This window comes from Pteropus medius, unplaced genomic scaffold (assembly GCF_902729225.1).
Source record: "Pteropus medius unplaced genomic scaffold, Ma_sr-lr_union100, whole genome shotgun sequence".
NCBI classification, from domain to species: Eukaryota; Metazoa; Chordata; class Mammalia; order Chiroptera; family Pteropodidae; genus Pteropus; species Pteropus medius.
The window spans coordinates 27,353,737-27,370,245 of NW_024347791.1; the positions used below are offsets into that span (position 1 = coordinate 27,353,737).

General features: G+C 30.0%; 1 protein-coding gene across 1 annotated transcript in view; it reads right to left on the reverse strand.

Annotated features, from left to right (window-relative positions):
* CADM2 (cell adhesion molecule 2) overlaps positions 1-16,509 on the reverse strand; it is a 982,117-nt gene that overhangs the window by 505,008 nt on the left and 460,600 nt on the right. The gene's annotated exons all lie outside the window — the stretch shown is intronic.

Genomic DNA, 16,509 nt, shown 5'->3' on the forward strand with positions numbered 1-16,509 from the left:
TTCAACAATAGGAACTCCTCGAATCAACTCCAGAATATCTCTGCTATGTACCTAAAATGTGTCAGAAATGGAATTTATTTAATTAAAACCAATAAGCCATTAATTATAATATACAACATAATTTTATGTATCACTATGAGAAGAAATTTCATCAATTAAATTGCAATACATCAACTATCTTCAAACACATTTCAGTTTCAGAAATGAAAAATTTTGCACCTTAGAACTGATGGACTAAAACAATCTGGCTATACAATTTTCTTGGAAAAGAAATTCTTAATGATCCCTGAAAACTTAATATTCTGCCTTTATTCTGGGCAAAAAAAAAAAAATAAAATAAAATAAAGAGCATTGGTAGTTGGTACAATTGTGTTCACTAAAATTTTCATAGAATTTGGGCCAAATCAGTTTAGAAAGCATATAGAGGTAAAATAATTTGGGGAGTAATACTTAAGTAAATGTCCCTAGTATCATTATACCAGCATCCTAATAACAAATACACACATTGACCAATAAATTAAAAAACAGTCTATATGTTGTCTTTTTAGAAGATTTATAAATGATATTGATAAAGCCTGATTAGAGAACTAAGCAGAATTCCACTCATATCAGTTCTTTTTTTTTTTTTAAACTTGAACTCTATTTGATTTTCTGTAAGGTTTTAACAGTTCTCCACATAGAGTGTAACCTAAATGCCATATGGTTTGGAAACTTTACTAAGGACTTACTGGATATCAAGATAAATAACTTTAATTTTGAAGCTTGCTAGAGAAATCAGTAAAATAATAAAATTTTAAAGAGACCCTAGAGACACTCCATCAAAAATGTCCCTGCTACCGTAACCATCAGGAAAGAATTATATAAGTGCCTTACTTTTTTTTTTTTTTTCCACAGAGGTATCTGAAAAAACTACATTGACCCAGACCAAAGAAATATATCACCTTTATTAGAAGTATGTTCATATTTAAATAAACTAAAATCAATATTAATTCTCACACACAGACAAGATAAATTTGTATTGCCAAGACTGCCAAATGAGAATGCCAGATTTTAAAGTTGAGAAAATTTATGTCTTGAAACATTAAATTTATCAAGGCAGTTCAAGGGCACCTTAACCAGTAAGCTGTCTTTAAATTTTTGACCTCTTTGCCACAGACCAAAAATTATGGTGCCTGAAAAACAAAATAATGTCAGATTATGAAATTTACTAATGAAGAATTCAAATTTTCTGTGAAAATACTTAATCATTTGCTGTGATTATTTTTGATCTTGTCTATCATTTTCCCTGTGAGAACAAGAGTATGTTTTGTTGTTGTAATTGTTGTTGCTGTGTTTTTGTGGTTCTTCAAAGAAGCAACAAGAATATTAGAAAATTTGTGAGGCAATTAAAATGTATAATTATAGGAGTTCTAATTATATTCAAAATAGCCTATTGCAGATACTGTGAGCTCACAATTTGTTCTCAATGTACATACATCAACACTTTCACTGTTAGAATAACATTTTAAAATAAGCAAAAGCTGGTTTCCTGAATCTAATATACATGAAAAGACTTTAAGTTCTTAATATGTAAAACATTATGCAAAATCAGTTATTAACATTACTTCCTTTAAAATGATATATTAGACCTTCAAAAAAGTCAATAAAACTGACTCTGAGTAATAGTCAAATTTTTGTATATATATTCAATTCTCATTATTCATGATATTTATTTTCTATAGAGTCACTGTGGACTCTGAATTAGTGAATAGTGAGTTATTGCTCCTAAGAGAAATACAGAATTAGGTTCCTGCAACCCTCAGGTCAAAACATTTTGTCAGCCGATTAATACATAAGCTTGTTTTATGTGTGTTTCTGTTTAAAGACATTTAATATATATTTCTAGTAAGTATTTCTATGCAGTATTTATTTATAATAAACCACTAGCTATGGAAGGTTTAACATGTTCTTTACTCTGGGTACCATAACCATATATTTCTTCAGCTTTCAACCTAACAACATTGATGTCCACTGTGCTTTAACTCTTTTCCCACTCAGGAAAAAAAAAAAAAAAGTACACCTCACTGACAATGTTCAGTTAACATCGTGTACAGAAATGCTACGTTTTCTAGGATTTGACATTTTTAACAATCGAGAATTAGTATATTTTGTAAATGGAAATACCACTACTAAAAACAGAATACTATAAATAGAATGATATCATTTGTTTTCAAAGACTATGGATATGCTATAGTGATGCAAAATAATAATGAAAGCAAGATATTGTGTGGTAAACTTTGGCTATAAGATTAGGACTGTAATCTATGAATTATCTCGAGGTAAATGTTGCAGCCACAAGTGCCACTGGGCAAGTATTCTTAGAGCAAATGAGAAATAGGTTAAATAAGCTGCAATATTATGGATCCATGAATTCAGCCATATTTTCATCTTCATTATAGCTTAGTCATGCATTATTGATGCTACTTTAGAACTTTGCTGAATGGCTTCATGTACTTATTATGAATTTTCTCTCTCTCTCTCTTTTTTTTGGGGGGGGGATGAACCATATTATTGATTTATTAACATTGATTCAAGGCCAACAGCACTATAACCTATGACTGATACATGTTCTCTGGAAGGCACATCATAACCTTCTTACACTTGGAAACACTAGACAGCACTTGAGCACAGAGCTTGCATGCCATTTTTAATAGTGAAATCATTAACCAAAAAAACCTCTACAGAAATGCAAAACTGAAAACATGACACTAGACCATGAAAAGGACACTTGTTTAAAGTATAAAAACTGAAATAATAGGCAGAATGTCTTCATATTTGACCTTAGATGAGAATATGCTCTAGTGGGGTCTTAAATGTTTTACCATTCTGCACATGTCAATGAATGATCACAAAAGTGATGTTGGTTTTGATTTTGGAGTAAATTTTAGCAAGTAGGAAATTTCACAAATAAGAAATCCGTGAATAATGAGGATGAATTGTACATCTGTGTGAATATATAAAAAGTGTTGATTTTTTCCCTAAAAGTTGAAGACAATATTTAAAAGTCAAATATCTTGACTGTTTCTCATCTGTCCCATAGTCCTTGACCTTCTTCCTGTTCTCTAAGAGGAATAAAACATTTTAGAGTAAAAACTGACAGATTTTTAAAAAATCCTACTTACTCTTTGATAAAATATGTGCTTTGAAGTTATGTTCCTAATTCAACAATCATAAATGAGAATTACAAAGCTTCTTAAGAATTGCAATAGCTTTTCACACATATTTTTTCTAATATATTCATAAATTAATATCTTAAAATATATTTTGTCTATATTCACTTTTATCTGAATGAAAGTTTATTCTTTCAATATGTAACTATAACCAGTAAAGATGACTGAGTATGTTAACACTGTCTTTGCCTCCTCTCACAACCACATCAAAATTATAACTATAGAACAACCATTATTGAGGATTGCCTGAAGTCTAGATGAACAGAAGTCCTACAAGTAAGGATATACAAAAGAAGGCACTTTGAGACTGATAGAAGGAGTGGAGACATGCAACAGCCTGGTCTCATACCTGAGTGTGACTGTTGAGAATTAGGAGGGCTATCTCAGCTGTAGAGGTCCCCTCAGAGAAGGAAGGGGTCCCAGCCTCACACTGGGCTCCCCAATGTAAGGTTCCAGTGCCTGGAAAAGAAGTCTCTACAACATCTGGCTGCGAAAAACAGCAAAGATTATGGCTGAGTGAGATGGAGGGCAGCTGGGATTCTTTTTAAAGGACCCATGTATTGACTAACTCACTAATGGACTCACTGGCTCTGAGCTTCAATGCTGGGGCAGCTGCTTAAAAAAGGCCAGGGACACATAAGAAGAAACCAAGTTGTTTGGCTTCAGTATGAGGGAAGGAGGGGCAGAATGAGGGAAGGAGGGGCAGCTTTCTTCCAGACAGAAGTGCTGGCAGAATCCATTGTTTCTTTGCTGAGCCTTCCCTCTCTGGGCATGCAGATAAAAGTTACTGCCATATTTGAGTCTCCATCAACCTGGCTAACATGGGATACCTGGCCCTGGTGATTCCCTGAGACCATGCCCCACCCAACTTGCAGGCCAACCCAAGCACTACCCATAACCAGCCTGTTTGTGGCTTGGTCTCTCTAGGAACTGCTGGGCACATCTGCAACCTAGAGGGCATTATGCTGACTGGAATAAGTCAGAGAAAGACAGATGCCATATGATTTTACTTACATCTGGAATCTAAAGAACAAAATGAAAAACAAAACAGAAACAAACTCAGATACAGAGAACATTTCAAGAGGGTCAGATGGGAGGGGGGTTATGGGGATAGGTGAAAGAGGGGGAAGGGATTAATAAGTACAAATTTGTAGTTACAAAATAGTCATAAGGATGTAAAGTATAGCATAAGAAATAAAGTCAATAATATTGTAATAATTATGTACTAGATTTATTGGGGTGATCACTGTTATATAAATGTCTAATCACCATATTGTACACCTGAAACTAATATAGTATTGTATGTCAACTGTATTTGAAAATAAATCATTTAAAAAAATAAAATGTGAAAAAATATAGATATAAAAGCATATATTCCTTTAGAACTCTCTATTACTCTCACAAACAAGAAGACTAGAGTCAAACAATTTAGCTTCATTTTCTACCAATTCTTTTTCATATATTATGCATAAGGCACTTTGAGATTTTCATGATTTTGCACATGCTAGTCGCTCTGATGAGAACAGTTTTATTGTCTTCATCAGACACACAGATTCATAAAGATTCTTGTTTATGGTGATAATAATTGTCCTAATAGCCAAAATAGATGTTCTAGAGTTATCTATTTTGACTTAAAATAATAAAAGTGCTAGATGTGTACACCTGAGTCTTCTTATTCTCTGCATGAACTGAATAGTTAAATGTAAAATAAATAAATAAATAATTTAGGCCAAATAATATAATGGACTCTAAAATGTAAACTTAATTCCTAAAACAATAAAATATTTGATATTAAAAAAAAATACCTAAACTACAATAAAATATAATTTCAGAAGAAAAATGTACATAAGATTAGTGGATATGGTAAGCATTCTTAGGTCTTATTTATCTTTGAATGCCTAAACATAAATAAATGAAACACCCAATGTTCTATGAGTAAATGAATTTTTAAAAATTTGAAATTTCTAAAGATTTCAGAAGAGGGTATAAGACTAACAGATAAGAAGAAAAAACACAGTTGCTTAATTCCTGCTTTGATTTCACAAAAACAGGATATTAAGATAGAGAACTAATAAGAAAAAAAATATTTTAAAAGGATAAATTCAATTCCTGATATGTAGGGGAGCCCTCAGGTACTTTAAATACTTGCTTTCTAATCTAGACAAACTACATCATAGGGTATTGCAAAAATTACTGATGTGATTGTTGATAGTCTTTCAGAAACTAAGAAAGTTATGGGGAGAGATATTTCAGGTGACTGGGTTTTCAATTTTTAAAATGGGCAAAAATTATTGGATTTTAGATACTCAGAAAATAATCTGTAATCAGTATCATATTAGGTAATTCAAGGTACAAAATATGCTTCAATCTAATTGTTTCACCTTGTGTTTGGATGTACACTAAGCTAATATATTTAAAGAAGATTCTAAATTCCAAACTATAATATACAGATTTTTATCAATAATTTTATCAATTCTTTGTCAATAAGGTGAAGAAATATGATTTGAACTGTAGTAAAACAATTCTAGCAAAAAATGTGAATTATTGTATTGATATAAATCTAAAAGAGACTTTTTTTAACCAGTGTTTGACTAAAAAAAAGTAATCATAAAATTTTTTGAAAAATTCCATAATAAGGAAAAAATAATATGAAAGTCATGACAATAGGTAAGTTCTAAAAGGACATTCATAATTTCTTAGAGCTTATAAAGACTGGAGGATTCAAATGCTGAAAACAATGATGGGGAAGCTATTGCCTTGAGTCATTAGCTGCACTGAAGCACTAAATCCTTATATTTAAAGGTAGGAAAGAAAAAGAATGTTAAAGTCTCTAGTATTGTTTACCTTCAAAAAAAAAAATTCAAGAGATAAAAGCATCTGTCAAATATTTGAAGGATTTTCTAAGGTAGAATCAGGAGGTATATTCCAATTTGGTCGTAAGGGAATATAACCAAGACAAGTGTCTACGAGCTACTGAAAAGTAGATTTTCATTCAACTTGAGAGAGAATTTCTAAGTTCAAAAGTGTTCAAAATGAGATTGAGTGATTTGGCAGAGCAGAGAGCTATTTATCAAAATATGAATAGGAGAAAAGTTAAATTGCAGGTGCTTAAAAGATTCAGAAAGAATTCCTCCCATGGAGGGGGAGTGACTTCTCAATTTCACTTCAATTTTTTTTGATACTTTTTCTCCCTTAACATAGAGATTTTCAAATAACAATTATCATTTCAAATATATACAATCCAAAATTATTACATTCTTTAGTACATATTAAAGTTATATTCACGATATTTCAACTATAATTCACAATGTACAAATATATTTCAGAAATTAGTATTAAGAATGGAATTAGCTAACAATTCATAAATTTCATAATAATAATTATCCTACTGATTGTAATGTTGAAATAATTTGTGATGACTAGTCTATTTAACAAATACACAATTAATGGTGGAACTAACTCCATTGATTATAAAATCAATAGTCTAAGAATATAATCTCTAAATAACTTTAATTAATAAAAATGTGATTGGTTTACACAATAAAGTTTTTCAGATAAATAATACATATTCATGAGCTTTTTACAAATATTTAAAAAAAATCCTCAAAAATTTTTCTAGAAAGTATATGTAAGACAAATAATATTGCTATCTCCTTAGAAAGGAACATATGTTGATATAAGCATGTATTTAAAATTAAATCCAGAAATGAAATCAACAGTCTTTTTATCTCTGGAGAAAATGAATGAGGAAAGTGCAAAAGTTCTTGTTAGTAAGAATTATCCAATAAAGAAAAAAACAGCGCACTTTCTAAAGAGAGAAATTGTTTCATAATGGTCTGCAAGACACAGCTCTAAAATCTAAATAAGTGTTTCTGTACTTATTAGTAAAGTGCATTGCCAGTTTCAGCTGTACTGACAGTGCTTCTCTGTCGGAGACCAAAATAAATTTCTAATTTATTTTTTTTAATGTATATTATATGTTGTGTGAAATATTTCAAGTGAGATGACTAGACTAACTTTTTCTATTCTATTTAAAGTTGACCCAGGGTTCCTGGACAGTAATCATGCATTTGGACTCAAGATAGGATAAATCAGCAGAATAATAAAGAACAAGCAGGAGCTAGATTCTTAGAAAAATAAGCAAAATGACCTGAGGCCAATCCAGATATTCATGATCTGAACTAGTAATTCTAGGATTTTCCCTTTCTACCTTGAATTCCCTTGGGCCACCTCACATTGCACTTTTAGCTAAATGAAGAAATAATCAAGAATGTGAATCTATCTCCTGCTCGAGTTTTAAAATTCCAAGGTCATGCATAAATGATTTAGAGAATTGTCTGTTATCTTAAATTATTTGCCCCATTGATCCCTTACAAAAATGCAGATCATTAAGCTTGGACTGAATAAAGCTATTCACAGAATAACAGAAAATTAACATTACAGGTAGTTGTAACTCTGAAGATCCTATCCTTGTCTGCTTTACCATAGCCATCATTCATTTCTCTTTAACTACTTACAGGTTACTTAGTTGGAATTATAATTAAATTATAATTATCATTAAAGCCTGTAGTGACTGTCACCTGCAGATACACCTGATTGAGAAATAAACCACATTATACCACATATACAAAAATTACACATAACCCAAGAGAAAATTTGCTATAAAGTACTGATTTGCATGTAGGATGGTAGAGAAAAAAAATACAATACTTTTTAAATATATAAATTATGTCTAATGCTTTCTTTCTCCCTGTTCATTCTCTAGTTGATTCGTGTTTTCATCAGCAGCGTGACATCAGCAGACCTACAAGAGAATTATAGCAATGCATTTTCCCTAGGGCTACCATTTATACTATAAATTATGAAAGCATTATTATGCTGCCACTTTGGTTTTGAAGAGCTTATGGTAATTAAAGCCTAAGAAAGCACACACGTAGCACAATTATTTTTAATTAAGATTAAAATAATGCAGTATGTCAATACAGCCCTCAATGGAAATGATGGCTTAATGTGTCACCTCAATTTCTTGTCTATGTAGTACAGCCATGTCTATACTTGTTTTTAGTTGCTTACCTTTTAAGTATATAAACCTTCAGTTGGCCCAGAGATTAAATTTTTGCCTGAGACAGTGCCGCATACAAGTATTTATGGAGTGAACATTATATACGAGACACTATCCTTTCTGAAATGAATACAAAATTATAAAATACAAGAGTATGTTTTAGGAGTTTGCAATCATGTTTTCGGCAATCTCTGAATTTGCTACTAAAATGGAGACTAATTATTTTTGTATAAATTGAAGTTGAATAATGAAATTACGTACAGCAAATGAATGAGAACATTATAAAACACATATATTTGACTATATTTCCAGAAGTGTGAATTTTTGATTTTTTTTCTGCAATTTAAAATTAAGAAACTGTGAGTTAGTATTTTCTTTCAATTAAAAAGTAAGCCCAACTAATTTATTCTTATTGCTACAAAACTGAATATTACATAATTGAGTAAACTTTGTTTAATTTAGAATAACTCCAATTTCCCTATCTGCCAAGTTTAGAAAAAGTTGATCTTGCAAAGTATTTAACTAATCTTCTTATTCTAAAAAACACTAAAAAGTCCAACTCATGATATTTATAGGCAATAAACATTTCAGTCTTGTTGTTGTGTTGTTACATGTGAGGATTTATTTCTCCTTGAAATAAGACTTGTCATGAGTATTTAAATGGCAGTTTCCATAAAAAATGGAACTCTTAAAATATATCAGTTAGGAGAAATTGTACCTCATACAGGGATACGCTCAAATTCTATTTTCTTTTATTCCTGCCAGAAATAAAAATCTTAGATCTGATAAGGAATCTAAATGTTTTGTCCTAGCAGTAACTCAGGCAAGTCAATGGCCAGGTTTGCAGAGGACAGGAGAGCAACAGATTCCCTCAGGGGAATCAGATGCTGAATCATTCAGAGCAGCATGCCCAAATTGAAGTTGTTGGGACTCTAGTAAAAGGAAAAGACATAAAGTAGAAATGAAGAAAGTATAATTAAAATTTTTCATTAAACATCTTACTTAATTTTAATTGGCAACTTAATACCTGTGCTTGTTTCTGTGGCAAAGAAGTTCTAATTTTAACAGGAGACAATGTTCCCTCATAGATAGCTCCAAAAAAGTTACCTAGAGGAGAAAAAATGTATGGTGCTTGATGAAAAACATGAAATTTAATAAATATTGATATGTACCTTATAGATATTTATATTATTTAAACTGGGTACTTTTAGAAGGATATAATTAATAGCTAAGTCAGAGCAACAAAAAAGAAAAAAACTGAACACACTAGATTACAGAATTATATGTACAAGAAAGAGCCTTTCAGCTTACTTTGTAACCACATAAATTTACTTGGAAAAATCTAAAACCATAAAATGTCTTTAAATAAATCTATATTGATTTAGTAGATGCTGTTTTGATTGAATGCTCATGTATATTGACATATTAAAATTATTGTATTTGTGAAGTTACTAATACTGTTTGTAAAAACTCATTGTAGCATATTCAATAAAGCAGAAACAACATTAAATAATTGTTTTGATTTTTTAATGGAGAGAATTGTTTTGCCTGATTAGCCTTGGTCCATAACTAACAGCTTTCATTCTAACCAACCTTTCCTCCACATCTTTGATTGGTTATTATCTCTCAATTTATACAGACATAGAAATATAATTAGTCCAGTACCAGAATAAAAAACAAACCATATGCTATTATTTTTAGCTTTCCTGTCTTTTCCTGCTAAATCTGTCTTGCACTTAGAGAATGTCCTTAATGTTTGGCAAAATGTAAGAAACGTCAGTATTGTTTCTTTTTTATGTTAAATATCCAGATATGATGCCTTATTATGAGTAGCTATTAATTCAAAAATAATTTTCAATGATGAACATTATCTTAGCTAGGCTAGTAAAAATAATACACAGGTAAATCTATTCTGAATGGACTTTCTCTTTACATAGAAACAATTCATTTACAAAAAGAAAACTTTTGTTTATTTGTGTGTTGATAGCAGGGGAAAAATTCAATACATTGTATCCCAAATATAAAGGTTTTAGTGAGTTAAATAAATTACTTCTAAATTTTAAGATTCTTGTTTTAAAAATGAATATGTAGAATCACGTTGTTATTTCTTAAAATATACAATAATAAGGATTTGTCATCTTTTAAAAAAATCTAAAATTAAAATGTCATAAATGATTAAATGTTGAACTATGACTAAAACAGTAATTTTCTTTTTCCATTTAGTGATTCCTGGTATCTTTTATAGAAGACTAGAATAAAGTTATGCAGACAAAAACTTCAAGTGGTTAGAAGAGTAGATGAAGCAAAGGGGGAGACATATTTAAGCTTTTCACACAATTTAAATGAACCTTGTAAAATGCTTTAAAATGTAACATCAAAAGTTATTTCTGCCATACATGCTCAAATGATGCTATATTATACTTTTATATTAACCAAGGAAGAGACTGATGGGCAAATTAGATCTTAGTATTGATAATGAAAGAAAAGAATAAGGTGCCGTTTGTCAGATAGCTTGTTAGACATTAAATGCACTGTTACCAGGTAGTTTCTTGTATTCATTTCTAAAGCATGCATGGATGCACATGAGCACACATGATACAAGATACAAGAGGGAAAGGACTTGTTCAAACAGCTCAGGCAAACTAGAAAGATCAGAATAATTCTGAAGAATGATCTTGGTGGTAGCATTAACTACTAACACTATGCTTATGAGAAATCAAAGAAAGAGTTGGTGGAAATGGAAAAAAAAATTGAGGACAAAATGTCTGATATTTCAGAAGAGATTTTCAGCCCTGTAAATCTGTAACCAGATGATTTCCTCTCCTCAAAGATAATTTATTCACTGATATAGAAGAAAAGGTCCACCAGGAATATTTGTTTTTAATTAAAATTATGTTCTATTTTTAAAGAAAAATTTTAAGGGTTATATTTTGACCTTACATTACTTTGAATTTGACACATTCCAAAGAAATTCATGTTTAAGACTCTAGCATATTAGCTTCTATTTTTTTAGAGTTCAGAAAGCTACCCAGATTCAGATATATTTCTGCCTACTGAGAGTTTTCTATCATCAAATAACTTTAAAATATATGTATTCCAATTGTTCTAACTATTGTATATATACATCTACAGGTTAATCAAACCTGTTGAAAACCTTTTTAATAAAACCTATTAAAAATCATTTGCTATTTTATAGTCAACTGCCAGAACACAGTTTGATATTATAAATTAGAGAATGGGAAAGTATAGCCTTTCCTCAACAATTGTGAAAATATTCAACTATTTAAAGCAACTGTAGAAATATAATTTGTATGTCATCTACTTAGACATGTATGCCTGAATTAGATTAGCAATCTTCTTTCCAAGTGATTATAAAACATTTTCAATATAGAAATCAAACATTTATGTAAATAAAGTTACAACAGACTTACAGTATCAATTTATGTAAGTGGTCTCTTTATTGGTCAAAAATGTTTCCATTTATTCTTACTGTCCTCCCATAATTGCCTATAAAAACGCATACCTTTGCAAGATAAATTATAAAAATTAAAATGGCATTCCTTTTCATAATTCTTACAAATGAAAGCATGTTTTTAAGAAATTGTTTTCTGAAGCTAGCAGTTTAATGTCAAGCTCATTTATATACTTTGTGATATAGAAAATTATAAATCATATGTTTCACTAAGGAGAAATGAGTGTAATTTAAATATGCCTAAGTTACCTGCTGTGAACCTGTTATCATCTTCTACTCTGCTACTCTGTTCTTAACTCAGTAGCAAATAAATAAGAGCAAGTTTTGGAGGTCATTATTAAATAGGAAATATACTAAATGTAAAACACCGTTTCTTATGCTAGTAGAGCCTTTGAATTCTGAAACAGTACATTATGAGGTTTTGTATTACGTTATATTCATTTTTTCCCATAAACACATTTTCAATAAATTCATAGACACAGAGTTAAACATGCCTCCTGAGGTAAAAGCTTTTATTTCTCCTTCTTATAATGACTCTTAGAGAAAAAATATCATAGAGCTTCTTAATTTATAGGTTATATTTAATGCAATAAATGGTTTCTCTTCATGTTAGTAAAACATAATTATGTTGACAAGAGGGTAGTTTACAAGCAATTAATTGTGATTTTGAATTCTAGGGGCTCGATTTTATGTCAATTTGAATTCTAGGGGCTCAATGAAATATGTAGATGCTACTGCTACACATAATTGCTCAAACAGTGGCCGACTACACATGCAGGATGTTGATATCCGATTTATTTCCATGGATATGGTTATTTTTTCAAGTTATCTATCACCTGCTGGTTTTAAGGAATCATTTGATGCCGATATCTAAATATGTGTAATGAGCCATGAAGAAAGGAAGTTAACAACATTTTAGGCAGATTTCTCAAACATGAATCTATATAGTGTTAAATCCAAAGTGTTATAGTCAGATGATTTTTCTTCTGACTGATGACAAAATCAGTAATCCATCTACACCTTATACATTGGATTTGCTTCCAGGCTGCTCTAGACCATGAGGAAGAAACTTGGATATATTCAGAGTGGATACATTAATGGAAGGGAGAGAAAAAGAAAAACAGAACATTGGTTACTTTAAAATAAAAATAATAGGACCTAACACTAAGGAGGTAGATAAACTCCAGTTTTTGGGAAATTATATACTTCATAGTTTTTAAAGATAGCAAATGCCAAAGATAATAACTTCTATTCATGAGTTACAAAATAGCAATTCAGTGAGACTTTTAAAGGTAAAAATACCATTTATGTAAAAGAATAACATCCATTTCAAATACAATATTCGTTAAGGTTATTTACATTAAAGAAATTTTCTTCTATGTTATGTATATATATATATATATATATATGATTATATGACATTAGAAATACTTATTGTGTGTGTGTGTGTGTGTGTGTGTATTTGACCACATGCCTGTAATATATATACCAGTTGAGCATATTCACATGTACATATAGGATTAGAAATGCTTTATAAAGGTGTCAATGTCTGATGCGCTTAATAATAGGTATAGCAGTCATATAAAATTGCATACATGTGCAAAATTACCACACAATTATTTCCACATTAACTTATAAATCATATAAAATTAAATTTCTTAAATTCAAAAAACGTTTTAAAGTTTACTTATTATTTAATGGGTAGAGTTTGTTTAAGGGGATGAAAATGTTTTAGAACTATATAATGGTGACAGCTGCACATTATTAATGTAATTAATGATACTAAATTGTACACATAAAATGGTTAAAATGGCTATATATATATATATATATATATATATATATAAATATATTTTACCAAAGTAAAAACAAGCACGACTCTTTAAAAAATACTACTGACAAGGGCAGACTAAATCATGTTCAAGAGAATATAGAAAGGGTAATTTTATAAGTGCCTGTTAGTCAAGGTTGAATATGTTTATTCCCAGGAGTGAGACCCTGGGAATAAACATATGAATGTTTATAAATAATTTCATAATTATTTATAATTTCTTTAAATATTTTTATATCCATAAAATACTTTAAAAACTTGCTACGACATACATAAAATAAGTTTTCACAATATATCTTTAATATTAGTTTTTTTATTTTTTTGTTTTGTTTTTTGTAGATTTTTCACAGATGTCAGGTTGAGAAAGTTCACTTGTATTCCTAGTTCTCTGAGTTTTCTTTTTTTTTTTAATCATGAAAGCGTGTTCAATTTTGTCATCAGTTAAGATGATAAAGTGTTTTTTTCTTTATTCTAGTATATTACACTGATTGACTTTAGTATGTTGAATTAGTCTTTTGTTCCTGATATAAATCCCACTTGGTCATGGTGCATAATCCTCTTTTTAATTTTTTAAATTGTATTTGTTAGTTTCAAGTATACAGCACATTGGTTAGACATTTATATAGTTTATAAAATGATCCCCCTAATTGCTCTTTCTTTCCTCTGGCTCTCCACTTAGTTATTACATTAATGCTAACTGCATTCCCTATGCCATGCTCCCCATCCCCGTGACTATCAACTACTAATTTGTACTTCTTTAGCCTTTCATCCCTTTCTCCCAGACCCCAATCCCTCTCTCCTCTGGCTATCATTAGATTGTTCTCTTTGTGAGTCTGTTTTTGATTAGTTTGTTCTTTTTGTTCTTTATGTTCTACATATAAGTGAAATCATTTGGTATTTATCTTTCTCTGTCTGACTTATTTCACTTAACATAATAATCTCTAGGTCCATCTCCATATCATAGCAAATCATAGGATTTCATTTTTAGTGGCCAAGTAATATTCCCTTGTATATATAAACCATAGTTCTTTATTCAATAATCTAAAAGTTCAGTTTAAATATCAAAATTTAAAAGTTAAGTATCTTCAAGTCCATTACTGTTTCTATAAAGTATATCTTTTCTACATTAAAAAGCTTTAGAATATATAAAGATTATAAATGTATTCTCTAGTTGATAATGCCCTTTATATAATAATCTCATAAGTGTTTTCTTATGAATGTTTTCTTTCATTATGAACCATTAGTAAAAATACTCTAAGTTATCTTTGAAAATATCAAGCTAAACACCACTTAGAACATGTTTAAACAGATCTTTACATAAACTCCTCACAGTCGAAGATTGCCATACTCCAGTCACTGTCCAGCACAGTAAAATGTTTTTCAAATACAGAATTATTCATCATGATCAAAAGTAGAACGTCAAAGAGATTGTTTGGTAGTCCAAAGCTTTTAAAATCAACTTAACAGTAACTAACAAATGGCTTTAATTATTTCGTTATTTTTGAAAGTCCCTCAAAACCTCTCCAAAACTATTATGGAATATTTAGACCCCCAGAATTATAACCATAACCAAAATAAATCCAAAGAACTTGAAACTACAAATTAGTTGACTTCCATTTTTCCCTGTCTGGGAGAGAGATAGTGCTATGGTACTTCCTGGTGGTGGTAGTAGTACCATAAAAAATTCCCATATTAAAACTCAGTAAATACATAAACTCAGTGAATCACTATAGAAAGTATCAAATGTGTGCTAAGGTAAAATATTTTGAATTTCATTAAATATTTACAAAAATGAAGCATTTTTATCGAACACGTATTTTAATGAGTCAAATCATTGCATACACTTTCTCTTTTCACATTTGTAACACATGAAATTGCCCAGTAGGAAGGAAAACGTCATACACTGTCTCATTGATAGAGACTGATGGCCTATAAACTTTCTGACTTCTACTGAAGTGCAACTTTCTTTCCAACTCACAAAGAACACTTAACATCAATAAATTGTTCATCAGAGTATTTACATTCTAAGAGTAGAAAAGGGAGAAAAAGAATGAAGTACATTTGAATACCTGAAAGAACAAAGCTTCACTTTAATTGGTATCTTGTGCTGACAGAAATCTTAGAGCAAGAATTTATATAGACTTGAAGAAACTGAAGTTGTGCTAGGGGATATTAAAATTTCCCCCTATCCTAAAATCTCAGTGGTAATTCTCTTCATTTTTGTAGAACAAAACCTTGTCATTCCCCACTCCCATGTTTATGGGTGGGAATCACAAAAGCTTTACCAATTTGGAAACAAATCAAAATACCCTTCTGACTTTTTAAATAAAATTGTGCCAGTCTTTTTAGTCATCATCTTAAAAGTCATGCTGTTAGTAGATTACATCCAGCTAAGAAAGTTATTCATTTAAACAAGAATCTGTTCACTCTTGTAGCATTCACAGAAGAGGCTTAAGAAATAGGAGTAAAAGAAAAATTACTTGTCTGTCAATACAAGAGGACTTTCCTAGATCATTGGTGATAAATTAACAATTTTAATATTTACTTTGTTTTATTTTGATCATCATAATATTAAACATTCTGGATTATAGAAATAAATGAAATATATAAAATAAATGTATGTACTAAAATCTATAAATATAACTATTATATATAATTTATGTGTATTCCATATATACATGTCTAAATATATAATAGCTATTAAAAATATTAATGTATATATCATCAGATCTAAATGTAGCTGCATTTATTTTTATTTTGCTAGCTCCTCTTATATGCAAATATAGGCCTTAGATCAAAAGATAAAAGATGAATCAAGTCCAGACTCCAACTGTGCTGAGTAAACATACAAAGCTTATGCTTAATGAGAAAAAATGTATCATTTCCAAAATATGAGCATTGTTGATATAAATATTTTAAGAAAAAATAAAAATAA